The sequence below is a fragment of the Pezoporus wallicus genome, unplaced genomic scaffold (genome assembly GCF_028554395.1).
Source record: "Pezoporus wallicus isolate ANWC-B61680 ecotype Strahan unplaced genomic scaffold, APGP_CSIRO_Pwel_v1 contig_7099, whole genome shotgun sequence".
Lineage (NCBI taxonomy): Eukaryota > Metazoa > Chordata > Aves > Psittaciformes > Psittacidae > Pezoporus > Pezoporus wallicus.
In genome coordinates, this window is record NW_026634982.1 from 236381 (window position 1) to 263211 (window position 26831).

General features: G+C 40.3%; 1 long non-coding RNA gene across 1 annotated transcript; it reads left to right on the top strand.

Moving 5' to 3' along the window:
- The first annotated feature begins 1260 nt into the window (after positions 1-1260).
- On the top strand, positions 1261-26495 carry LOC130594610 (uncharacterized). The gene is made up of 3 exons (XR_008971174.1): positions 1261-1386; positions 3232-3386; positions 26426-26495. It is a non-coding gene; the product is annotated as an uncharacterized LOC130594610 (long non-coding RNA).
- Positions 26496-26831: the final 336 nt, after the last annotated feature.

The window sequence follows — 26831 nt, forward strand, 5'->3', positions numbered from 1 at the left end:
GATATAGAAACCAGAATTGTTATTTCTGTATTTCATAGCAACTCCTGTGTCCCTGTTGCTGAGGGAAGGGAAGGAAAAAGGGAAAAGGAAAAACACGTGAATAAACGTGTCAAAGTCTTTCCCAGAAGGCTTCTGGATTGTTCAGTACTGCACTAGGAGAAGAGGCAAATAAGCAACAAAGATAGGCTTCTTTTTCCTATATTTGCTTGCAAAATTATTGAAATGAAAACAGAATTTACCAGTTTGGTTTTTTTGGGTTTTTTTTTTGTTTAGTTTTAGGGAGAAGGAGAATTGAAGTTCCTGCACCCTGACTTACTATACCAAACATATGTCTGTTTAAAATCAATTTGTTGTAAATCAGTAGTTTTCTTGATGACAATAAGTATGTTTTGCATATCTTTAAAAAAGAAGGAAGGTGGCTTTGAAGGTTTGGAAAAGCATAATGCAACTGCTATGTGTGAGCATATACAGACAACGATTTTAACAGTTCTGGTAGTGGTCAGACTGGAGTTTGGATGAGAATGAGCTGCCTTCTTCTCATAAAACAAAAGATGTGTCAGAGGTTATAGTATAATATGTACATACAAATATATACGTATTATACTATATACATATATCAATATGTAACTGATAACCACTAAAAATGTAAAGAGGAATATGAGGCTTAGAAGAAAAGACAAATACATGATTTCAGGCACGAGTATCTGGTCTGCTAAATACGATTTGAGATTAGCCACACTTGCACTTTGTAGAATGAAATCTGAGAGTATGGAAAAGGCTATTTCAACCTCATTGAATTAAGAAATTTTCCATAATGTGTGAAAGCAATTTCCAGCCACTGAAAGGATTTTTCATGGCAGAAGGTCAGAAGGCCTTTCAAAGAAGCCAAATTTCACAGAATCATGCAATCACAGAATAGTTTGGGTTGGAAGGGTTGTCTAGTCCACCCCCGCCCCAATGAGCAGGGAAATCTTCAGCTAGAACAGGTTGCTCAGAGACCCTTCTAGCCTGGCCTTGAATGTTTTCAGTGATGGGCACCTGATCCAATGTTTCACCACCCACACTGTAAAAAAATTCTTCCTTATATCTAGTCTAAAACTATTCTCTTTCAGTTCAAAACCATTACCCTTTGTCCTATCATAATAGGCCCTATTACAGTTTCTCCCTATCTTTCATATAAGCCATCTTTATATACTGAAAGGCTGCTATAAGGTTCCCCTGGAGCCTTTTCTTCTCCAGGCTGAATAAGCCCAACTCTCTCAGTCTGTCTTCATAGGAGAGGTGCTCCAGCCCTCTGATCATCTTTGTGGCCCTCCTCTGGACTTGTTCAAGCAGATCCGTGTCCTTCTTGTGCTGGGGGCCTCAGACCTGGATGGAGTACTGCAGGTGAGCTCTCACAAGGGGGGAGTAAAGAGGGAGAATCACTTTCCTTGACCTGCTGGTCACTCTCCTTTTGATGCAGACTAGCATATGGTTGGCTTTCTGGGCTGTGAGTGCACACTTCCAGCTCTTGTCCAGGTTTCCATCCACCAGTATTCCCAAGACTCTCTCCTCAGGGCTGCTCTCCATCCTTTCATCTCCAGCCCTTACTGATACAGGGGCTTGTCCTGACTCAGATGCAGGACCTTGCACTAGGCCTTGTTGAACTTCATGAGGTTCACACAGGCCCACTTTTCAAGCTTGTCCAGGTGCCTCTGGATAGCATCCTGCCACTCAGGTGTGTCAGCCACACCACACAGCATGGTGTCATTGGCAAACTTGCTGAGGGTGCACTCATCCCACTATGTCGTTGATGAAGATATTAAACAATACTGGTCCCAGTATGGACCCCTGAGGGACACCACTTGTCAGTGATCTCCATCTGGACATTAATCCTACTTCTGCTAATTCTGCCTCATGTCAGGAATCAGAGGAAAGACCATATGCCATTACTCCCCAGAACAGATCAATAAGCAGGTTTCAGCAGAAAGAGATGTAAAAGTACACTAAATAGTTTGTTTCATTGAAGAATGTTTAAACAGGGATCAAAGTCAATCACAGTGTCAGGAAAAGGCTTGCTTTGGTTCAGTAGGACAGCTTTTTTCCATTTTTACTTAGGAAAGAGAAGCAGTATTGTTTCGCTCTCTAGAGTATAGGTCAGGATACATTTTATGATCCCATTGGAATGGTATCAATTGCGCTGTGTGAATAATACTGTTTTACAGCCATGTTTTAAAGCAACTGCTACAGTATTTTATGAAAGGTTCAGCTTTGCAGCTGGGTGCAAGCTGTGCTGTGCACACATCTGTTGTTAGGTTCAAGTTTAAGTTATTTTGTTCTCTTTCTAGGTTTCACTCTGGCTTACAAGGAAGGGCAGATGCTGCTCCCAAGAAGGGTAGCTTGGAGTTCACATAGAACTGCAGTGACTGGTGTGCTGCTCAAGGGTCTTCATAGATGTGAACATGAAGTGCATTATGAAGCCTAAATCTTCTTTTGGATCTGGCTGATATTCTAGGCACCTCTTAAATTCATAGTTTAACTTTGTCTTAAAGATTTGAAGAGATGCTAAGCAAGCATGGGGAGATTCAGATTGCAATCTGAAGTCTGTTTTTTAGGTTTGAGTATATTAATGTAAGGATGAAAGGCTGAGTCAGCTTTTTCTGTCTTTCAGGCTTGTATATAAACTTTTAATAATAAAGAGTCAACAGACTTGTATTTTTACAATATGATCCTTCCCCTTTGCATTCACTAACTCTGCCACCTGCCCTGTAGAAGTGCAGGCTAAGGAATAGCAGAATACTGCTGCCCTGGGGTTAGGTCAACCTCAGCAGATGGGAGAATCCTCAAGAAGTGCTGTGTCTTGAGTATCCCTTTGGTGGCATCGGTTAGCACTTGTGATCTTCTTCCAGCTTAGTGCTTTGGTGGCTTCTTGTTACTAATACCTCAGACTGAACTTACATGGAAAATTTATCTTTCTTTTATTCTTTGTTTCTGCGAGCTTTTAAGGCTTAAGAAACAATATATTCTTTAACTATCTCACTGTAAGTTGTTTAAATGTGATTTTTGTTTGCTTTTGGGTAACAAAAAGCTTCAGTAAACTGTGTTACACATGTAAAGATAACACGTTTCTTTGTAGTCTGGTTATAGCTTTGGACAACATTTTAAAGCCTACTAGCAATTGTAAATCAATACATGTCAATTAAATGTACATGTGACTGCCAGTTCAAATTTGTTCTGTATTTATTTACTTAGGTTTGGCTGCTACCAGTTATTTCACCTTTTATCAACTACAAGCAGCATGAACCTAACAATGAAGAATGATGCAAATATAATGATCCTATTGATTGAAGCAGAGATTTGTACTTTGAGAGAAATTGAATTCACCTACTGAAACAGAAGCTCCTTAGGTAATGGACTTAGATGAGCTAAATATCAACTGAAATATCATCTTACAGAATGGACATCATGGTATTTGCCTCTTGAGGGTATCTAGATAATAGTAAATTCTTGTCAGGTGTACTGAAGCTGTGCTTCAGGGAACATTAAGGTGCATCATAATGGCCTCCACAGTTCACAACAGTTCAGAAATACCAGTGAATGAAAACACAAGGGGTTTCACTTCAAAATACTGAAAATAGCTCACAGCTGTTTTTTCCCCAGCCTTACTGAAGATACAGCCCCTTCTTTCTTACCCCTTGCCAGTTCTGTGGCTAGGTTTCCTGTGTGTTGATTTCAGCCTTACCTTACACTGCAAGACAGCAGTGAATATACAGAGCTGTTAAGACCAGCACTTTTTCCTCTTAGGAGCAAACAGTCAATACTCCCTGAACTCATTATCTGCTGGTGCATCTGCATTGCCTGTATAAATTTTTATTCCTAATAAATGACTAACTCATCACACATTAATCTACAATAATGTGATCATTTCAAGATTTTGCTTTATTTCAAACAATCCTCTAGACAACTGCATAGTTCCAGGAAGGTGCCATTTTTTGTGATACTATCATGATTAAGTTAAAATGCGTGATGGGAACTTTGGCTCATACACTAGAAATGCTCTTTCCACTTATGCTTTTAAGATATGTGAAACAGATTTTCCTTGTTTATCCAATGGCCAGTGCACAATGAAATCTCATCTTCTTGATGGAAAAAAGTCCAGTCACTTAATTGCTTAAAACCTGAATCACTCAACCAACTTCAATGCTGCCTTTTAAAATATATTTTTAATGTAGACTTGTAAGTCTTCCAAGCTTAGCAGGTGACTGCCAGTTTTGGTGTCCCAGGCAGATGTCCCTCTCATAGCACTGAATTGGTGAGGGTGCTCACCCTTCGCTTGCCCCTGTACTAGGACAGCAGCTTTGACTCTCTATATATCCCCTCACTTGAGACAATTGCCTTAATCCTTTAATATTCACCCTCTGGGTTTTTTTTTCCCCACTTTTACAAACCTTGGTTCTGTTCATTCGTTCAAATGAGGTAATTCCGTTGTACTTGCAATAACAGTCCTTCCAGAATAAGAATTAAAGGCAGGAGGAGGAGGTCCAGAGACAATAACTAAAGTCAGCCACAGCCCCAGGATGGCGGTGCAGGACTACAGGGGTACAGATGGGCTAAGGTGAGGCTGGCATTCCAGCTGGTAGGTTGGAGGCATCCCCACAGCCTGACTGGAAGAGCTCTCTTCATGGTCATCAGTGGCACTGTCTCTAAGCTGGTCCTCAGCCTGGGCAGCCAAACCCCTAAAGGTAAGGGATACACTCAAGAGCCCTGCCACCTTGAGATGAGTTTTTTTCCTAGAGGAGAAGAACAGTAAAATTTAGCTTTGGTATGTAGAGGAAGATTTTATTTGTGGGGCTTGAGGTTTTTTTTTTTCTGTGAGGTTAGATACATAGCTGCTATCTTTGGTTTCAGCTGTTGGAATGTGCCTAGAGAAAGGATGGGACTGAAAAATGGCAGAACAGAAACAGAGTGTTTTGCTGGTGTTTAAAACAGTCATTTTGACTCCTGTCATTCATAAGATAAATTTTACTTTTTCAGTCAATTTTACAAAGTGCACTTGTCATAAAGGTTGCTCTGCAGTGTAGGGAATTGTCCTCAAAGTTATCCTTCACATGTGGGAAGTATGCTATGCTATGCAGTGATCACACTCCCAGTACACTGTGCCTTTGGTTCATGAAGCACTGTAGGGAACATCAGGTTTTGTAATCTCACCATTTTTGCCCTTTATTTGGAAGCTTTGCCTAAGCTCAGTATGCCTGAGTGTATTGAGATAGGGAATAATCTTAATGTTCTTTCTTCAAATACTTTCTTAATTCCTGGACAAGAGCTCTTGGAGCAAAGAGCTATTTCCTCTTGCTTTCTGCCTCTTCATTAAGAAATATGTTTTCTGTTGTTAATATGCAATTTCAATATAAAAAGGTCAGTTTAACACAGATCAGTTTCATCACATATCAAATTAGTTTATTGATTAGAACTATGAAGAGCATAGCTAATCAGTGGTGCAGAAAGTACATAGCCTAACTCTGCATGCTTAGGGGTAATATTTTTACCTCCAGATAGGTATGGCTAGCAGTCAGCTTTCATTAGCTGAAGTAACAGAAGTATATAATATCCCAGAGTATGCAAAAACTTAGATGGATTGTTGGATGTAATGCTTGCACTCCAGGTACGCCTAAAAGCCAGTTTATCAGGATTCATCAGTTCTGACAAGGCATTATAAAGGAGTTCTGTATTGCATTCTGAATGCATTTGGTTCCAGCAGGTTTACTGGCAGGGTGCAAAACCAGTTTTGGTCTGCTCTGGAGTTGAACTCGTGTATTCTCTTAGAAAGAGGGATCCCAAGGAGTTGCAGCACGTTAAGTGGTCATCTGTGTGCCACATAGAATCATAGAATCGTACTGTGCCTGATCTAGTAAATTCTGCTGGAATTCATCTGGATCATCAGTAAGATGGCTTTGCTCATGTCTTTGGACTAGTTAATTGCAACCCAGCTGGACTGCTGCAGAAATTAACCTGTTCTGTATTCCAGGTCAGGGTGCACAGTCAGCACTTGCTCACACCCTGCTCATCAGTCTTAAATTGCCTATCTCAAAGTTCCCTGTTCCTTAATTGTATGATTCTGACTCATATTAACCCACATATTATTTAGTGCTTTTACTTTACCTAAGTGCAGTAGAAGAGCAATAAAATAGACAACAGCAGTCAAAATTCAGTCTTTTAGGGGAAAGTCCTCCTGCTAAATTTCTTTGCCTCCTTATTCTGCTTTCTTGCTAGATTAGTGCCAGTTCTTACTCTGTATTTGTTTATAATTTAGAGGCCTATAAAGTTACTTAACCTGCATCAGTTTAACTCCAGGCTGAGAGTTTAAAAGCATCAGGCACATAGGTTAACTTTTACTTATGGCCATGCACCATGAATACAGAAAACATGCAAATCATGGTCTGATAATAAAGCACTTACCCAGCAGTTCTCCAGATCAGATATAACAAAGCTGAGCCTGAGCATAAATGCATGGGATTATGGAAATGTTGTTTACAATTTGTTACAAAGGCCTTATTATAATGAAGAATAAAATAGAGATAAAATGCTATGCTATGATAAAATGCAATCAGTTTCCATTACTTATAAATGAACTTATTCAGAATTTGGGGAAGATCATGTACATACTTTTTTTACCTCTGTATGAGTGAGAATACAGTGATTAAAACAGAGGGGACCAAACTTTGATGAAGATTTTTTTAGGGTCTATCCTAATAAAAGAATAAATTATTAAATTTTTTTTTTCCTAATGAATTGATGTTGCTGCTCAAACAGAAGATGTGATTAGCCATCAGCAAAACTGTATAGGGGTAATTTCACACTGTATTGCAAAGTGTACAAAAGACAGAAATATGAAAAGTGAAAATACAGATTTTTTTTTCTTTTGTTTGTTTGGTTTCCCTATATTGTAGTGACATATGTTAAAAATATGTCCAATGCTTTTGATGAAAATATACTCTCCAAGTGTAACCCTTGATAAATTATCACATACATGGAAAGAATTGCATCTTAACTGGTCTATTTCTGTCTAATACTATTCATAATTTCTCAGGACATCCAGTTACTTGATTTCAGTACTATTTGCAGCTTCTACTAATGACCTCCCAAATTAATGCTTGGCATCAAATATTCATTTATACAGTGATTGTGTTGCTAGCTGGTAGATCAGTCTTCTACTGAAGAAAATACTTTAGCAGATGAGAGGCAGAGAACAGAGAGATTAAACAAGTTCCAGAAGGCAATTGCCACCAGAGATCTTTTTAATTTTGGCCGATAGGGGATGAGACAACAAGGTATCACACTGCCAAGCCTAATTGCAGCAATCAATAAAGGTGCTGGTAAAATACAACTCAAGTTTGCTGATGTTAACTTCGCAAATAATGAGAGGCTGCTCACATAAAAGAGTCTTTGTCAAAAAAGACATTTAAAAATGTGTTTCCATTTCTAAAGGGACATAATAAGAAAGTGTTATAATGAAAGCACAAGAACAGTGGTTACACTTTGTGTGAACCTCCTAATAAACGTGTGCCTCTTTCATGTTCAGTAAACAGAAGATAGATAGTTAATTTCAGACTAGGTTTTATCCCATTTCTGTGGATTTTATTTAGTATTTTATTTAGTTACAGCTGTAACTCAAAGGCTATGAATTTTTTTACTGATGTACTTCTTAATGTTTCTTAATGGAATAAATCACTTTGATATTGCAAATGCCGTCTTAGATCACTATAACCCATCTGTCCCTAAGGGCATAAAACCAGAATAGTTTGAAGGAGGATAAACCTGTCCTCTAAAATTCCAAAGCTCTCATGCAGTGGTGTGGATGTTTTATGCATTTCTCAAGTTTTTCTTAGTTTCACTGGATGAATTTCTGATCCTGTGCAAGCCAAGGGACAATCTCCAATATGCTACAGAGGAACCAGAGAATCACCAATTTTTGCTGACTTTTTTTCTATAATTTCAAACGTGCTATGTTTTCTCTTGCTAACGCTGTCCTTCCCCATGCCTTGATTTTCTTAAATGACTTCTAATAAATGTCTTCATAATTAGTGAAATAATTATTATTATTGCTATTTTTATTAATTGCAATATTCATGGTGTTTTATGAATTTTCTTTAACTGTATTGCCATCACAGTGGAAAAACACACTCATTTCAGCAGACATGTTAGATATTTTATATATCAGAAAACTTGACACATTGTGTCTGAGATCATGCCATGTAAATGCTATGTTCTGCATTTCTGTTAATGCATTACTGAATTGTGCTGTTTTGTGCTTCTGTAGTGGGATGCTGGACTCCACTGCCCAGGTTGCAAGGCCCAGCATGCTGAAGAGTCAGTAATGATGTTACAGATCAGCCAGACAGCTGAGTCCTCAAAACAGCAATTTCTCTAAATTCAATCAAAAGGGAAGCTAAACCAAAATACTTGGTTCATCATTTGGTGGCTTGTGCAATGTGTCTGTCTCTCAAGGGATAGCCCTACTTTCTGACACAATCAGCAAAATGCTGTGAACACGTACAAAACATGGAAGAATAAAAACACAAGTTCCACTCAAAACTGAATCATAAATTATCATGTGATTAAGATGAGAGACTTATTTTTGCATCTAGGAAAGAAGCACATGCATCATCTGATCTTTTTTTCATTGCAGTATGACTCATGCTACGCAGTTCATCAGAGTTCATCTCTGCGAGTTTTGTTTTTTTTTGATCTTGGGAGTACAAATGCTTGGGGTTTTCACTCATCCTACTCTGAATATGTAAACATAAAATATAATGCTGCCTCTTCAAGAAAATTCAAAGGTCAAAATCATACATAGGATCAGCCAATAATTAAAATCAGTAATATGACACCAACTAAAGTTGCCTCTTCAAGAAAATTCAAAGGTCAAAATCATAGATACAAGCAGGCAATAATTAAAATCAGTAATATTACACCAGCTAAAAAAAAATCGACACATTAATATATTAACTAGAAAGGGTGAAGAAAAGAGCAGTGAGTCTGTTGAAAGATATATGAGAAGCAACTAAGCAGGGTAGGACTCCTTAGCCTTAGAAAAAGACAGCTGGGTAGTAGTGGTATATAAATTATGAGTAACATGGTAATGATAAATAGGAAAGTAATGATTATTCCATATAACTAAGAAATGAAATTGTCAAGTGATAAGTTAAAAACAAATAGAAAAAGGTGTTTCATTGCAAAGTAGAAATTACTCTAAGAAAATAATTTGTATAGATTTTTAGGGATGCCAGAAGTTTACACAGGTACAGAAACAGTTCAACACATTCACTGAAGAAAAATCCATCAACAATTGTATGCATGGAGTAAATTTACATTGAGATTTCAGAAGGAACAGTTTGTGCACCTTTAAGCTGTTCTGATTTTATGCTCTCGGGTAAAGAAGTGTTGCAGTGGTCCATGATGGTGTTTACAACCTCAAAGGGATTATTCCAGTGAGAAGCCTTTGTAGAAGTACATCAGTACCAAATGTCATTAGCCTGTAGTCTGATTTACAAGCTGTTTACAAATCCACTCTTTCCGGTTGAGGAAGTCCTTTGCTGTAGGACTCTGCCAAATGGGTGTGTATACTGGGTAATTGCCACCATATGTTCTACATTTCCCTCTATATGTTCCCTCTTCAGCCACTATTAGGGACAGGTTATAGACTAAAGGAACATTTAGTCTGGCCCCATACAGGTTTGGGTTTTTTTAAGTATTTGCATGGCTATATCACACATAGCTTGAATACACGTAAAGCAAGAAGTCACTGACAGACTTGATGAAAGTGTATCTGGGCCGCTCTACATAAAGCAGTCATGTTAAAATGTTGAAATCACACATAACATCACAGATTTTGCAAATTTTTCTTTCAGGTACTCTTAAAAGAGCTAAAATTTTAAGAAAATCCTTTTTTTTTTTTTTTTAATACTCCCTCCGTAATAGGTTTGAGGCCCTGGATCTTGAAGGAGAGGTTGGTGAGAATGTGGTGCAAGGCCAGCCTCCAAGGCCACATAGGAAAAGGCGGTCAACTTTGCACCTTAAGACTGCCTCTGATAAGAAAGAAAGAAGGGTCATTGTAGTAGGCGATTCCCTTCTGAGGGGAACAGAGGGCCCGATATGCAGAGTTGACCCTCATCATAGGGAAGTGTGTAGTCTGCCTGGAGCCCGGATCAGGGATATCACCAGGGCGCTCCCCAACCTGGTGCACCCGACAGACTACTACCTGCTGCTGGTCTTCCAGACAGGTGAGGGGGAAGCTGCTTCCCGCAGTCTGAGGGGGATGAAGAAAGACTACAGGGCCTTGGGGCGGATGGTGAAAGAGTCTGGGGCTCAAGTGATCTTCTCCTCACTCCTTCCATCTTCCACTGATGATGTGGGAAGGAATGGGAAGATTCAGTTCATAAACAATCGGCTTCGAGACTGGTGCTGCAGGCAGGGCTTTGGATTCTTTGATAGCAGCTGGTTTTATAGGGCACCAGTCTGGACAATGACAAGTGGGAAAGGTTTATCTCACAGAGGCAAAAGGGTGCTGGGGCACGAATTAGCAGGGCTCATTTGGAGAGCTTTAAACTAGATTCGAAGGGGGATGGGGTTGTAGCTGGGCTTGCCCCAGTGGGGCAGCACTCCAGAATTGATGAAGACTGGGAGGCCTCCTATAATCCTAGGGTGAAATCGGTGTGCTCAGCTCGCTCCCTGAAATGTCTGTACACCAGTGCGCGCAGCATGGGAAATAAGCAGGAGGAGTTGGAAACCTGTGTTAAGTCAGGAGACTATGATCTGGTGGCAATTACAGAGACGTGGTGGGACAGCTCACATGACTGGAATATAGTCATGGAGGGCTATGTCCTTTTCAGAAAAGACAGGCCAGCCAGGAAGGGTGGTGGGGTCGCTCTTTATGTGCGGGAGCAACTACAATGCACCGAGTTCTGTCCAGGGACAGATGACGAGCGAGTTGAGAGTCTGTGGGTGAGAATTAAGGGGCAGGCTGGCAGGGGGGATACTGTTGTAAGTGTCTGTTACAGACCACCAGATCAGGGTGAGGAAGTTGACGAGGCCTTCTACAGGCAGCTGAGAGTGGCCTCACAGTCACAGGCCGTGGTCGTCGTGGGGGATTTTAACTTCCCTGATGTTTGCTGGAAGGACCACTCAGCAACCCAGCCACAGTCCAGGAGGTTCCTCCAGTGTATGGATGATAACTTCCTCATGCAAATGGTGGATGAGCCAACCAGGAGAGGAGCGCTGCTGGATCTCATCCTCACTAACAAGGAGGGTCTGGTCGAAGCAGTAAGGGTTGAGGGCTGCCTTGACCAGCGACCAGCGACCACGAGATGGTGGAATTCAGGATCTTGTGTGGTAGGACTAGTAGAATACCAAGTAGAATTGCAACCCTGGACTTTAGCAGGGCAAACTTTGGACTTTTCAAGCAATTGCTAGGGGAAATCCCATGGGCAAGGCTGTTTGAAGGTAAAGGGGCCCAAGATAGCTGGTTGGCATTCAAGGATTGCTTTTTCCGAGCTCAAGATCGGAGCATCCCGACACGTAGGAAGTCAAGGAAGAGGGCCAGGAGACCTGCGTGGCTAAATAGGGAATTGCTGGGTATGCTCAAGTGGAAGAGGAGAGTTTACAGGTCATGGAAGGAGGGGCTGGCCACTTGGGAGGAATATAAGGCTGCTGCTAGAGGATGTAGGAAGGCAGCTAGGAGGACTAAGGCCTCCTTAGAATTAAACCTGGCGAGAAGGGTCAAGGACAGCAAAAAGAGCTTTTTCAAATACATGGCAGACAAAACTAACATCAGAGGCAATGTAGGCCCACTGATGAACGGGATGGGTGCCCTGGTGACAGAAGATACAGAGATGGCAGAGTTACTGAATGCCTTCTTTGTCTCTGTCTACTCTGCTGCAGGCAGTCCTGAAGAGCCCTGTACCCCTGAGACCTTAGATGAAGTCAGGTCGACGGAGCAGTTTGCCTTAGTCGATGAGGAATGGGTTAGAGACCAGTTGAGCAATCTGGACATCCATAAATCCATGGGTCCAGATGGGATGCACCCGCGGGTGCTGAGGGAACTGGCAGAAGTCATTGCTAGACCACTCTCCATCATCTTTACCAAGTCTTGGGAAACGGGAAAGGTGCCTGAGGACTGGAGGAAAGCAAATGTCACTCCAGTCTTCAAAAAGGGCAAGAAGGAGGACCCGGCTAACTATAGACCGGTCAGCCTCACCTCCATTCCTGGGAAAGTGATGGAACGCCTTATCCTTGGTGCCATCTTAAGGCATATCAAGGATAAGAGGGTTATGAGGGGCAGTCAACATGGCTTCACCAAGGGGAAATCATGCTTGACCAATCTCTTAGCCTTTTATGAGGAAATAACACGGTGGATGGATGATGGCAGAGCGGTGGATGTGGTCTACCTTGACTTCAGCAAAGCATTTGACACAGTCTCCCACAGCATCCTCACGGCTAAATTGAGGAAGTGTGGTCTGGATGATCAGGTAGTGAGGTGGACTGTGAACTGGCTGAAGGAGAGAAGCCAGAGAGTTGTAGTCTATGGGGCTGAGTCTAGTTGGAGGCCTGTATCTAGTGGAGTGCCTCAAGGGTCAGTACTGGGACCAGTATTATTTAATATATTCATCAATGATTTAGATGAGGGAATTGAGTGTACTATCAGCAAGTTTGCTGATGACACTAAGCTGGGAGGAGTGGCTGATACGCCAGAAGGCTGTGCTGCCATCCAGCGAGACCTGGACAGGCTGGAGAGTTGGGCAGGGAGTAACTTGATGAAATATAACAAGGGAAGGTGTAGAGTCCTGCATCTGGGCAGGAACAACCCCAGGTTCCAGTATAGGTTGGGGAACGACCTGTTAGAGAGCAGTGTAGGGGAGAGGGACCTGGGGGTCCTAGTGGACGACAGGATGACCATGAGCCAACACTGTGCCCTTGTGGCCAAGAGGGCCAATGGCATCCTGGGGTGTATTAGAAGGGCGGTGGTTAGTAGGACGAGAGAGGTCCTCCTTCCCCTCTACTCTGCCCTGGTGAGACCCCATCTGGAATATTGTGTCCAGTTCTGGGCCCTCAGTTCAAGAAGGACAGGGAGCTGCTGGAGAGAGTCCAGCGCAGGGCAACAAAGATGATTAAGGGAGTGGAGCATCTCCCTTATGAGGAAAGACTGAGGGAGCTGGGTCTCTATAGTTTGGAGAAGAGGAGACTGAGGGGTGACCTTATTAGTGTATATAAATATATAAAGGGGGAGTGTCACGAGGACGGAGCCAGGCTCTACTCAGTGGCAAACAATGACAGGACAAGGGGTAATGGGTACAAACTGGAACACAAGAGGTTCCACTTAGACTTGAGAAGAAACTTCTTCTCAGTGAGGGTGACGGAACACTGGAACAGGCTGCCCAGGGAGGTTGTGGAGTCTCCTTCCCTGGAGACATTCAAAACCCGCCTGGACACATTCCTGTGTAACATTATTTAGGTGTTCCTGCTCCGGCAGGGGGATTGGACTAGATGATCTTTCGAGGTCCCTTCCAATCTCTAGCATACTGTGATACTGTGTGATACTGTGATACTGTAACTAGATAGTTGTCAAAAAGGTGGGTTTGTTTCTGCAGCAGGATATGAGAATCTGACACACAATATAAAGAACTTCTAATGTAAAAGTGTTTGACTTTGAAGAAATGTTTCCATGGAGAATTACAGCTTTAGACCTTTTTGAGAGCTGTGTAAGAGGTTTCTTTTTAAATATCGTTCTTTCATTTTTTGACTACATCAGTGTAATTTTTTTAGAGATGTCCATATGCAGAAGGAAAGAACAAAACATCTGGCAGTAATACTGTTGTTTTAACACTAGCAAGGCACAACCTTCTCTCATTTGCCCAGAGGTTGTAGTTGGTATGATCTAGCTGACTTCCTATGAAATACAAAAGCAGAACAGTTGTAGTAGAATATGCTGTAATTCTCCCAAGGATCATTTACATGAACTTCCGTCTGTTCATATACACACAGATACGGTGTCAAAATGGTCCTTTTGTTCCTGTGGCTTGCACAGAGCAATGCAATCTGTTCATTGCTATAATGGACATTAATCATTATTCATACATATGTGTGGAGTTTTCATTTATCACTCAACCTGACTTCGATAAGAGGCATCTTTATTACAGTCTTCATGAGTTAATGAAATGGTAAATGCTTCTGTCACGTCTTGGAAAGGAGAGCAACAGTGTGGTGAGACGAAACATTAAAACTTGCATTGGACAATGTAGCCTTTATAATCAGAAAAATCTTCATAGTTTTATAAACTTTTTTTAATAAAAATAAGAATTTACATAATCTGGTTTTAAAGCATAAAGACATCCTCCACATCTCATCCACAGAAGAGGGATGGTGCTCTGGTAGGCTGCAGCCAGACACAGACTCATCAGTGCTCCTCCATTAAGAATCAGATGTCCCATACACAGAGGTGAACGGTTAGTATAATTTTTATCTTCCTTCCATTTCTGACAATTCTGCCAAGGCTGTCAGCCTGTATTCTGACACTGCAAATGCTGACACATGTACTGATCTGCATGAATATGAGGTGTTCCTGTGAATACAAGACTAAATACAGAAAGTCTTTGAGTCAGTGACACTGCTTATGTGCATAAACCTGTGCAGACATCTGCAAGATCAGGGCTCAGGGGAGCAATTACTACAGATGGTTTTGTGCAGTACATACCTGTCTGTCAGGACCTGGCCTGAGACCAACAACTCATTTTGCATTGGTAAATGAGTAATGTTTCATATTAGCCACAGTTTATCCACAGTCTGAATGATGAAACAGGATTTGACCTCTTAATTGGCCCATTTCTTTTTAAAAAAAATTTCTAATAATTCTATTTTTTATATACTTTTTTTAAAATTCAATTGAAAGTCAGTCTATAGGTACTATTCCTTTACTATACATTATCATGAAACACATAGTGAAGATAATTGAACTAAATTAATGCTTGAATATTTTCATGGTCTAATTCACTGATGTTGTCCTCTGGCCCGAGTTAGCATGCCATAGGTTTCTCACTGTTCTGAAAGAGGCTTTTAGATTCTCTTATGTTCAACCAGTTTTCCTCACATGCGAAGTATAACTGACCTTAGACCTAAAAAGCCATTTTTTGCATGTGTGTGGCCTTTCCTCCCTGAAGGCCCAGTAAGTGACTTCTACCCTCCAGTTTATTCCTCTGAGAACAAATACTATTTTAAACATGCAATTTAGTTAAATTACAAACCTTGTTTCATTTTAACCCTCTGTCGTGATTTAAGCCCAGCTAGTAACTCAGAACCATACAGCTGCTCTTTCACTTCCCCCTTTCCCGCAGACACTGCCAGTGGGATGGGGAGGAAAATAAAAATGTAAATCCCACAGGTTGAGATAAGAACAACTCAGTAAAGTATAATACAGAACTACCACTAATAATAATAACAATAAGGGAAATAACAAGGAGAGAGAATATAAAACTGAAAAGAGGAGGAAAAAAAACCACCAATAAACATAAGTGATGCACAATACAATTGCCCACCACCAGCTAACCTAAACAGCAATCTCCACCTTCCAAGTGACTCCCCCCAGTTTATATACTGGGCATGACATGCTGTGGTATAAAGCTCCTTTGGCTAGCTTGGGTCAGGTGTCCTGTCTCTGCTTCCTCCAAGCTTCTTGTGCTCCTCCTCACTGGCAGAGCATGAGACAAAGTCCTTGATCAGCTAAGCATTATTTAGCAACAACCAAAAACATTGGTGTGTTATCACCACTGTTCTCAGACTAAAGTTGGAAGCACAGCACTGCACCAGCTACTAAGAAGGAGAAAAATTAAACACTGTTACCACTGAGTCCAGGACGCTGCTCGCTAAATAAGCAGAAAGTCTAATTAGATGTTAGCCCCCTGGTGTACACCACCACCTGCAGAAAAGGGCTTAGATTACAGGTGTAAGCCTGTGGGTGATTTATCTCTCCCCTCCCACCCTTTCCTTTACCAGACTGGTTATTTTACCTTTGAATGCTAATAGTGGCTAACTCCTGAGGTGTGATGGATTCTGTGTGGCAGGGTGAGTGACAATATGTGGGAGGACAAAGACAGGTTTGTTGTGCTTGTGTGGCTCTGTCTGGAGGGAGACTTTCTTTTGATAGTAGTAATTTAGGCATGCAGTAATTAGGCTGTTTTGTAGTTACATTAGACTTATGCAACTGACTTGGGGGAGGGGGAATAGCAGAGTTATCATGATCAAAATCTCAGCATCTATTTAAAATAAGAGTGCTTGCAGCACCATCATCTTAGTTTGGTAAGAGTGCTTTTCTACTGTTCTGCATTGATCCACTGATCTTTTCCCTCAGCACAGGGCAAACAGAGTAAGAGGGCATAGATGAAGATAAAAGTGTGGTGAAAGGAAGGAAATAGGTAATACACTAAACATTTGTCTATTTAATTTTATTTTTAATTCTTTATAGTTCAAAGAAACTTTAAAAATATTTTCAATCAAGATGCTACACTTTCTGTATACAATAAAGAATATTTTTTCTATCTGTCTTTAAGTACCCACTCCAATGGGATGGATAAGACACTTTAATGTTGGCATTCTGCATTTAAACTAAAATGCAAACTCCAATCCTTCCTAAGGCAAAGGAGCCCAAGGGCAAACTAGCAATTAACATGTGAAAGTGGTTGGGGGGGGGGTGGTGGTGGTGACAAATTTGATTTATTAGCATGCTAATGTAAATTAGAAATGAATAATTTTCTGGAATAATTAAGGTGATTTAACATTTACAGCTTTATTTTAAATTTGAAATTATGCTGCTAAAGTTTTTCAAAACTACTGGTGCTCTCAGTAAGGTGACACTATGTGGATTGATTTTAGTATTTGTTCTTTAGTATTCTTTATAGTTCTTTGAGTTTTGCTTTGTAATTTATCACAGGAAAGATGTGATAGTCCCTGCTCCCTGTAAAGATAAACTACACTGAGTACAATTCGCAAGAATCTATGATACCTTGAGTCATAGAATCATAGAATAGTTAGGGTTGGAAAGGAACTTAAGATCATCAAGTTCCAACCCCCCTGCCATGGGCAGGGACACCTCACACCAAACCCTGCTACCCAAGGCTCTGTCCAACCTGGCCTTGAACACTGCCAGGGATGGAGCATTCACAACCTCCCTGGGCAACACATTCCAGTGCCTCACCACCTAACAGTAAAGAACTTCTTCCTTATGCCCAGTCTAAGCTTCCCCTGTTTAAGTTTGAACCTGTTATCCCTTGTCCTATCACTAGAGTCCCTAATGAAGAGTCCCTCCCCAGCATCCTTATAGGCCCCCTTCAGATACTGGAAGGCTGCTATGATGTCTCCACGCAACCTTCTCTTCTTCAGGCTGAACAGCCCCAACTTTCTCAGCCTGTCTTCATACAGGAGGTGCTCCAGTCCCCTGATCATCCTCGTGGCTCTCCTCTGGACTTGTTCCAACAGTTCCATGTCCTTTTTATGCTGAGGACACCAGAACTGCACACAATACTCCAGGTGAGTTCTCAGGAGAGCAGAGTAGAGGGGCAGGATCACCTCCTTCGACCTGGTGGTCACACTCCTTTTGATGCAGCCCAGGATACGGTTGGCTTTCTGGGCTGCGAGCACACACTGAAGCCGGCTCATGTTCATTTTCTCATTAACCAGCACCACCAAGTCCTTCTCCGCAGGGCTGCTCTGAATCTCTTCTCTGCCCAACCTGTAGCTGTGCCTGGGATTGCTCTGACCCAGGTGTAGGACCTTGCCCTTGGCATGGTTAAACTTCATGAGGTTGGCATCAGCCCACCTCTCAAGAGTGTCAAGGTCCCTCTGGATGGCATTCCTTCCCTCCAGCGTATCAACCAAACCACACAGCTTGGTGTCATCGGCAAACTTGCTGAGGGCACACTCAATCCCACTGTCCATGTCAGCGACGAAGATGTTGAACAAGACCGGTCCCAACACCGATCCCTGAGGGACACCACTCATTACTGGTCCCCAGACGGACATTGAGCCATTGACCACAACTCTTTGCATGCGGCCATCCAGCCAGTTCTTTATCCACTGAGTGGTCCACCTATCAAATTGATGTCTCTCTAATTTAGAGACAAGGATCTATCATACATTGAATCTATCACATATTGAATCTATCATACATTATTGGCATTGTGCTTCACTAACAAAATATACGCATGGACAATATGAAAGGAACATTCTGGGGACATTTTTTTGTATAGCTGAAAAAAGTAATTAGCTTCTAATCATGCTATCAGGGAAAAAAATAGTGTAATTGCTATTATAGGGGAAAAATACAGAGAAATTGAATGGAGATAATGAAAAACTCAGTGAAAGACATGGAGTCTTCCGATACTCAGCAGTTTTATGTGAAACAAACAAGTTATTACACTGTAGTATACAAGATGGAAGTACAGAAATTGCCAAGTTGCTTTCTAATTCTGAAGTCATCTTCAGGTAAAAAGTCCAACCAAAACAACAAGACTAAATATTGGAAGAGACTTCTTAGTTTCTTCAGTTTTAGATGTGCCATAACTTGACCCCAGAATCTTTACACAGACTATCTGTTAAAGAGTATATAGATAACCAATTCTTCATCAGTCAAGTGTATTTTCTTTCCTAATTTCTTCCTAGCCTGTAATATACTTACTCTTTTTTACTCTGAAATGAAATTATTTTTTCATTACAAATGAATTGGACAAGGGTTTTTGAATAGAATAGATATTAGGCTTAAAAAGAGGAACAGAAAACTGAAGGAAGGCTGTAAAGGGAAGCTTTCCAGAGATATTCATGATGTCTGGCTTTGGCAAAAGGATGCTCAAACCTCCTGTCAGCAGGTGCTTCTATGGTATGAGGCTTTTTCCACCCAAGTGGAAAGTTGTTATTTATGTAAGTTAAGAAATCTTAAGAACTTTTAAGAACTGAATAGTCATCTGAATGAAAGGTAATCTTAGATCAGATACTGATGTCAAAACAAACAGAAAAGAACATTTTGCGTGTGAGTTGGAGAGAGGTTTTACTGATGATCTTTTCAATTCTTTAGCATACCTAAGAAACCTGCTGACTTTTTTAACCCTGAACGAGTGTGAATTTTCTGGGGAATGCTTCATTCAAGGTCCCACCAATCTGTTGTTACGTGTTTCTGGAATATTTCATAGATATGGAGATTAATTCTTGCATTTCTTGTATGCAAAGCATTTCCTTTCCTGCTGCTTATTCCCACTGTGAGAAACTTCACAGCTGTGATGATCTAGGATATAAACAATTGTTTTGCTTTACCAGTTATATTTGGTTCTTCGGGTATTACACCTTCTCCTTGAGTCCTTAATCTTTGTGGTGGTCCAATCAACAGAAGGCATTGGTTATTTATTCCAAATAGTTATCTATAGGGTACTGATACTCAGTATATTTTATGCTCATATTCACTGAGGCAAGCACAAGAGAAAAGTTTCAGGAATAGTTGTGGTTGTCTATACCAGTAAGGCCACATAGCTGGAAGTGAAATGAGAGATTGTCTCTTATGAGTCAAGCATGGAAAGAATTTCTCTTCTTTATTTCAACAGCTGTTAAAACAGAACTGAAGATAATCTCCATCATTACCCTTTAGATTCTCTAATATTACAGGAGAAAAACCTAATAAAAATGGTTCTTGTGCTTTTGAGAGTCTTTGTACTCAGAGCATGGCTATGTAGTAGAACTAAAGCACCATAATAAACCACAAATATTGTTCAACCAAATATTTATTAGAGGAATCTAGAAAGTAAAATAGAGGTGGATTAATGTTCTAGGGCATGTTCTAGGATACAGTATCTGTAGCAGATTATGTACAAGGATGATGTGACTGTCACCTAAATTAAATGCATCTTCTTCAGTCTTCAGTGTGGGAGTGACAGAATAATGAAATTTAAATACAAATAATGACTACATTTATCTTAATTTAGAGGCTGGTCACCCTAAATCAGGTACAGATATGAGATAAAATAGTATGAAAACTGACATTTAGTTTGCAAAAATGGTTATTCTGTAAACTCTGGAAAGGTTTGTGGTTGTCTGAAGTGGTACTTATTTAAATACCAGTTTTATATTTGATCAGAGCAGAAGCTAAACATTTCTACTAAACCTAGAGGTGAATAAATACAAATTGTTTTGGTTTGTTTGGTTTTTTTTTAAGGAAGCTTGATATCAAGTCTATTAAACTATTAAAACTATAAACTATTTAAAAATCTGTCATTTACAATATTATGGAATAAACGTGAAGAAATTTTTACCATGGAAACATTTTAATAAAAAATGAAAGGATTCCAGAATTAAATGTTACATCCATTCCTTAAAAACTCTAAAATTACAAGATATCATCACATCTTATAAAATTAGTTAAAAATTTGACTGGTATCATGAGCACAAAAAAGGAATTCAGCTCTTTTCAGGACTTCTCCCTTTGAAGCATGTTTTGAATCTTATAACATCTGGCCTGGACATCAATGGTAGCAATAAAATCTTCAAAAAACATGGCTCCTTTGGGCTGCTTTGCAATGCTCCTGTCATCAGAGTCAAGTATTTGCAAAGACAGATAGGGCAAAACCCTTTCAAAACTGATTCAGAGCTAAGTTCCTAAAAGTGTAATAAGCATTTCTGGGTTTAAAATCTGAGCTAAGAACCTGGGTGGGAATATGACAGTTCTTAATAGTTTATGGATGCTTTTATAACTGCAGTCCTGCTGCTTAAATTAACTGCAGGAAATCCAGTTAACAAGGTAAATTGGACAAGTGGGTTATAGAGAGCCACCTTCTTGATTTTTCTCCCTCTCATTCTTTCATAAATAAATGCAGAAAATTTCAAGCTGTTTGTGTTCAGATCTTAAGATCATTGACAATACAAGCAATTGCATTTCAAATAGGATTGCAGCCATTTTTTGCCCGGGGTTTTGAGGCCAGTATTAACATTCCATAGTTCCCTTAATAATGAAAGGCACAACAGGGAAAACTAGTATCTATCTAATGAAAAAGAATATCTAGTGATTGCTGTGAATAAACCAAGAGATCTTCTAAAGTGTGTAATAGCAAGCTGTAGAGTTAAATGAAAGCGAATGATGCTCATTAGAGCCTGCTCTGACACCTAGTTAGATTCATTAGTGCACAAACAAAGGTTTAAACTATAGAAGACAGGGTTGTATCTGAACAAAAGGAGAAGGGAACAGTTATGAAAGAAAGCCGTATTGTAAAAGTGCTGTATAGGAAACTAACTCATGTTACTGGTTGCTTATCCTTAAAAAAATAAATCTCTTTGGTCTCCTTATGTTACAAATAAGCATCTAAAAATCACAAAATTCAAAATGAAATAATGAAAGTCTCTGAATTGTCCTTCTGATCCCTAACAATTTTTCTGCTTCCAGATTGCCTGTCTCAAATCCATAAACCAGCTCTCCAGTAAGGGATGTTCCTGTTGCTTACTTGATGGCAGGAGAGCCTGCAGTGGGCCTGGGTGATGACACCCCAATTTAAAGGATGCTGCCAAATTTCCTTTTTCTTTTTCTTAGTATTCCTTCTAGCTACATTTATGAATAAGCTAAAGTGTTATCATTAAAAATAACATTAACATGCTAATTTCTTGGCACTACTCATGCCACTCCTTTCCTTTTTCACTGGCCTCAGACAAATACAATGGCCTAGATGATTTCATTGCATTTTTAAGCTGCTAGCGTAATGGCATTGAATTTAATAATGTAGCTATGATCCCAGCTCCTTACAACAGGAAGGGAGTTCCTGGGAACTCCTTTCAAAGGGACTTCCTACATTCGCACCCCCAGCAGGCATGCGAAAGGAAGTCAGGAGGGAGTCAGCTGCTGCAGGACTTCCAGCCTCAGCTGTAAGGAGGTAGGAAGCCAGGAACACAGGAGATGAGCACTAGAGGTGCTCTTCTGGCTTATGGTTTTTGGTCCACCCCCCATAGAGAAGTGGTAAGGGTAGAGGCAGAAGCAGCTGAGCACTCCGAGTTCCCTTCCTCAATGCTGCGGCTGTTGTGTCCCTCAGCTTCTCCAGAGGTAACCCGCTACCATAGGGAACATGAATTTGAGAGGATCATCTTCACCATATGGGCTGCCATATGACCACTGCCAAGCCAACAGCAGTCTCTAGGCAGAGAAACATGAATTCAGTCTCAAAAAAATACATATAGGTTAGTAAAAAGGTTAAACTGACCTCAGTGATTAATATATTAACAATACAATTATTCTTTTGTGGGGAACTTTGGCCTGCTTTCTTTATGAGGATGTTCTGCCTAATCTATAATTTGTAAAAGAGAATTGTCACAGAAGCTGCAAGAGCTGCTTAGAGCCAAACTCTGCTATTTCCAGGAGCAGTCTCTGATGGTTTTGAACCTGGGGAGGAGCGGCAGGGAGCATAAAACATCCAGATAATCTGCTCAGAGTCGGAAACAAGAGCAAGAGATTTAGATTAGACCTTAGGAAGAAGCATTTCTACTGTGAGGGTTAGGAGGCCCTGGCACAGGTTGCCCAGAGAGGCTGTGGCTGCCCCATCCCTGGCAGTGTTCAAGGCCAGGCTGGATGGGGCTTTCAGCACCCTGGTCTAGTGGAAGGTGTCCCTGCCTGCGGCAAAAGATTGGAACTAAATGATCCTCAAGGTCTCTTTCAACCTACATCATTCTATGAATCTGTGATTTCTTGGCTTTTTTCCTGTGTACAATAGGATACTGGACTTAAAATCAGCATTTCTAGATTTAGCTAAAGGCAACTTGGTGGATGAGCTGCTCCTGCAGACAAGCGTGTAGAGTTTATACCACTCCTGTACTTATGCAGGGCACTTGTGCAGGTTTTATCAAGTGGGAGGAGGCTGCTGTTTGGATCTAGCTGCTAAGTAAGAACCTGTTTTTCAGGAGAACGATTTGGAAAGGGTAATTATGTAGGAACAGTCATTTTAGTGCATTACTTCATCATAATAATACCCGAATTAATGAGTCTAATGAGATTGAATTACTGAGTTCAGTGTGCAGCAAATTGTACGGCTTTCCCCTACAAAATTTAAGGTTTTTCTTAATATTGTAAGTCAGCAGCACTGCCAAGGTTAAAAGTGCAGTTTCTATCACAATAAAAGTTCAAATGCTTTCAGTCATTGCTGTGTGTCTTAACAATTCCAATTCATCAGTCACATCCGTTTCAAAACTGTTAGGCTAGTTTTGAGGCATCGGGTTTGAAGCCAGGCAAATAATGGGCTTATACTCACAGGTGTTGTGTTTTATGCCAGCCTGTAGAGCAGCAAAGGTCACCAAGTGCCCTAAAACAAAAAAGGAATTTTGATTATTGGTCTTGGCAAACTAATTCAAGTGATGCAAATTATCTGAGTAATGTCAGGTTACTTTCTGACACCATAAATCAAAACTATGATTTTAGGCTGAGAAAGTTGGGGCTGTTCAGCCTGGAGAAGAGAAGGCTGCGTGGAGACCTCATAGCAGCCTTCCAGTATCTGAAGGGGGGCTATAAGGATGCTGGGAAGCGACTATTCATTAGGGACTGTAGTGATAGGACAAGGGGTAATGGGTTCAAACTTAAACAGGGGAAGTTTAGATTGGATACAGGGAAGAAGTTCTTTACTGTGAGGGTGGTGAGGCACTGGAATGGATTGCCCAGGGAAGCTGTGAATGCTCCATCCCTGGCAGCATTCAAGACCAGGGTTGGACAGAGCCTTGGGTGACATGGTTTAGTGTGAGGTGTCCCTGCCCATGGCAGGGAGGTTGGAACTAGATGATCTTAAGTTCCTTTCCATCCCTAACTATTCTATGATTCTATGGGTGAGCAGCGTAACCTTGCTAACTAAGACCTTCATTGAGCTTAATGGGATATTCTCCATCTTGTAGATTGTTAAGAATAAGGCAATTTGGGCTTTTTTGCCTCTCCAGATGCCTTTTGTTCAAGAGAAATCTTACGTTACAAGAGCTGGACAGTAGATATTTTCTGGGCTTCAAGCTTCTTTGTTCAATGAATTGTTTGCATAGTCCTGGAAGGCGCTCATTCCTGTTCTAATCAACCTAGTGCTTCTTTGGGAGCAGGCCCTTGTCTCTCTGCTGGTACACTTTTCTAGAGTCACAATTGTCACAAAGGAGCTACAGGGTCTGACTAGGCCTGCTGGAATCCAAATGACCAGATTAAGAGAAGAAACTGAAAAATAATGCTGGTTTAACTCAATGCAGCATGATGATACTTTAACACAAGCATGAAAAAAGTGTCCCGAAAGTGGTTTTAGTGCAATTTGAATGTGAATATATTGGAAGCAATGCTGTACTTCCCAATGGCAGTGAGAAGCTGTACCGCGCAAGGCTAAAATGGATGAATTAGAAAGTACCATGTTATTGTGGTCAGGAGTGTTATGGAAGTGGTCACAAGGTTACATGAGTGTGGAATGTCCACAATTCAGAAAGCATTAGGGTTGGATTTATTCTTTCCAACCACCTGCTCACTGTTCATCTAAATCCTTCTGAGGCAGGGATTTTTGGAGCAAACCCTGTGCTGTTTTCCCCTTCCTTTTCCCTTTTTTCTTTTCTTTATTCTTTTTTTATCTTTTTTTTCTTTCCTTTCCCCCTCTCTGTCTCTCTCTTTCTGCCAGCCCTCAGTTTCCAGGTGTCATCCCAAAAGTATGTCCTAATGTGACATTATGCTGCATCTCGAGTGCTTAAATGCCTAGTAAATGATGTATCTTGCCACCTGCTGTGGCTTATGGCAGATGGTGCAGAAACAGAAGGATGCACCTACCTCACTGTGTGATACTGACTGAAGCAGTGGGGGGGAATCCCCATGGCCATTCCTTTACAGCCTGCAGCATGAGGTTTGATTATCCCATCTCTTAAAAGATACAAATGTTACAACCATAAAATTATCTGGCTTAATATGAATATGGAGATAAGGTGATGCTATAGCAGAATAGGTATTGTGAATGAATATATAATTTAATATAGGTAAGTGCAGGAATGAGTTGTTGATTTAATGAGATGTCATTACTTCTTGTTCCAGGAGACTCGAAAAGATTGAAGTTTATTTCTGTGTGACTCAATTATCCTTTTTTCCTTGCCTGCGCAGTAAACAGCAGTCTAACTAATGACCCTGACTCATTAGAGGATAAACAAGTGCTACCTTCTTGTCTAGTCATGTATGGTATGTAATGACCTACCTTCCAATTAAATTCCTTTAAAAGCTGTAGTTGAAATCCAGTCTTCAGTTTACAAAGGTCATTCAAGAAAACTAAAACTAGTCTTGGACAGACAATGAACATCTGAGCAAAAAGGAAAAACAAGAAGAAAAAATAGTTGTTGAATATCTGGACAAATTAAATTATGTATCTTTTACAGATACTAAAGGCATGTGGTAACTAGGAGGAAACTTTCTGTCTTGAGGATTTAAAAAAAGGCTATTAGGAATAAATCAAAGGGACTTTTAATATTTTGCAAAATAGTATGCAGACTGACCTCAGATCACAATACTGCAAATGATTCTAAACATACTTTATAGATTTGAATAGCATCGTTGTAGTCAATCACCCTTGAGAAACCACCCCATTGGTAAGCACAACTGTTAATATGATCTGACCTATTTTTATCTTGACCACAGTTCTTTGTACTGTAACATCAGCAGCCCATCTTTCAGAACATCGGCAGAAAGTTCAGAGGTTTGGAGATGCAGTTAGATTCAATAGCCCACAGATGGAGATGGTGCTTTCTTTTGATATTATTAGGTCATTATGCATACATTTATAGCTGGAGATTTAAATGAGGAGAGGGTCTTGAAAGTTATCAGTAGATGAGTTTCTTTAAAGAAATGCAAAATAAAATCTATTGTAATGTGTTTTCTTTGGAGCTTTATTAAAAACACTAATATGTTCTGAAAAGATGAATTGAAAGATGAAGTAGATTGTGCCGATAGTATTTTCATCTTTGGATACAGGAAATGATATTTAATTTTAATATCAGGCTGTTTCATTTTTTCATCATCACAGAGGTTTAAAATTTGAAGATAAAATCCTTTACTTTTGAAAGAACAAAGAATAGGTGTGTCAGTTATTTGTGGGTTAATATTTGTATATTTCTTCTTTTATCAGCCCTGCTGAGTTTATTCTTTTTTTATTGCACTTTATATCTTTCATGCCTTGTAGCTCTGTCTCATAAAGTTCTCTGTCATCTGTTCCCAAATAAATATTACCTTGTGTACCCTTACACACTTTTATGATTTTTCAGCGTGAAACAGTAATTTTTGATGTATTTCTACTTTCATTTCATGCTATCTGAGCCTCTGTAATGCAATTAAATCCTTTAGTCACAGTGTTAACATGGTTTATTTAAATTATATTTTAATTTTCCTGTTCTATTACTCTTGGAGGTCTAGAAGTCCACAGCTGATACTGGAAGGAAAGGTGACCTAGCATAGGCAAAGTTTTACAGGAATCAAAAGGACAGAACCATAGATTTTTTTTTTTTTCAGTTTGCCAATACTCACTCAAGAGAACATGCACTAGCCATTGTGGGGATCCCAGTGGAGGCAGCACATACCTACAAATCTTCTCAACACAAACTTAACTTGAAAAGGAGGAGTCTGGGGGTAGAGGGACTGAGGAGGGCATAATCATAAATTATTTTATGTTGCTTCACAGCAGGGTCAGGATTCCAAGAACACCATAAAATCCTGGCTTTTCTTGACTTCCAGGTATTAAAGTTTCTAAGTAGTCTGTCTTCTGTGTAATACATTGCATGATGTAACACCCGTAAGAGTGCAGATTAGGGCACAT